Source organism: Mesoplodon densirostris, chromosome 15, assembly GCF_025265405.1.
Source record: "Mesoplodon densirostris isolate mMesDen1 chromosome 15, mMesDen1 primary haplotype, whole genome shotgun sequence".
Taxonomy (NCBI): domain Eukaryota; kingdom Metazoa; phylum Chordata; class Mammalia; order Artiodactyla; family Ziphiidae; genus Mesoplodon; species Mesoplodon densirostris.
Genome location: NC_082675.1, coordinates 28,090,703 through 28,092,336, shown reverse-complemented (window position 1 = coordinate 28,092,336; position 1,634 = coordinate 28,090,703).

Sequence of the window (1,634 nt, the reverse complement as noted above, 5' to 3'; positions counted from 1 at the left end):
TTTTTGGGACACGCTATTCTGTTCCATTGATCTGTATATCTATTCTGACACTAAATACACTTTCTTGACTACTGCAGCTTTATAAGGCCTCTTGAAATTAGGTAGTACAAGTCCTCCAACCTTATCCTTTTTCACCATGCTTTTGGCTTTAGGTCCTTTTCCTTTCCATATAAATTTTCAACTTAGTTTGTCAGTCTGTTTGGAAAAGCATTCTAGGATTTTAATTGTAATTGACTGAATTTAAATATTAATTGGGGAAGAATTGCTATCTTAATAATATTGAATCTTCCGTCTGTTAACATTGTATATCTCTCCATATTATGAGGTCTACTTTGATTTTCCTATGTAAAGTTTTCAGCATACAGATCATTCATTAAATTTACTCTTAGGAATATTTTATGCTATTGTAAATGGAATTGTTTAAAATTTTTCATTTCTAAGTCAGTATTGCTAGTTTAAAGAAATACAATAGATTTTTGTACATTAACCTTATACCCTGGGACTTGATAAATTCATTTGTTCATTCTAGCATCACTTTGGTGAATTCTGTAGAGTTTTCTCTACAAAGTTATATCATGTGCTCAGAGAGACTATTTTACTTCTTTCTTTCCAACCTATATGCCTCCCATTCTTTCTCTTGCCTTATCACACTGGCCAGATCTCCAGTACAATGATGAATGAAAGTGGTTAAAATAAAAAAAGGACATCCTTACCTTATTCCAAATCTTAGGTAGAAAGCACTGAACCTTTCACAACTGAATATAAAATATTAGCTGTATTTTTTTTAGACACTTTTAATCAGGTTGACGAAATTTCCTTCTGTTTCTACTTTGCTGGGAGTTTTTTTTTTTTTAATCATGTATGGATGTTGAAATTTGTCACATAATTTTTCTGCATCTATTGAAATGATCATATGGTTTAAAAAATGTTATTCTATAAATGTGATTAATTACATTGATTTTCAGATGTTAAATCAACCTCCCATTCTTGGGATAAACCCCATTTGGCACTTTGTTATAAAGCAGAAACTAACACACCATTGTAAAGCAATTATACTCCAATAAAGATGTTAAAAAAAAAACCCATTTGGGCAGGTGTAGTATTCTTTTTATATATTGTTGGATTCTATTTGCTAATATTTTGTCAAGGATTTTTGCATCTGGGTTCATGAGAGAAATTGACCTATCATTTTCCTTTTTTTGTGATGTCTTTATCAGGTTTTGTATTAGACTAATATTGGCCTCATAAAATGATATGAGAAATGATCCCTCCTCTTTTTTCTGAAATAATTTGTGTGTGGTTGGTATTGTTTATTCTTTAAATATTTGATAGAATTCATCAGAGAAGCCATCTGGGGCCTGGAGAGGGAGGGCGGGATGAGGGAAGGGGAGACAGGGAGGGAAGAAGGAGAGGGGAAAGAGAGAAAAGGAGAGAGAGAGAGGGAGGGAGGGAGGGAGAAAGATATTTAATTACATATTCAAATTATTTAATTGATGTAGGGCTCTTCATTTTTTCTTTTCTTTCTTGCATTCATATGTCGTTCAAGAAATTTGTCCCTTTTCATCTACATTGTCAAATTTATTGGCACAGAATTGTTCATAGTGTTTTATATCATCCTTTCAATATTTGTAAGA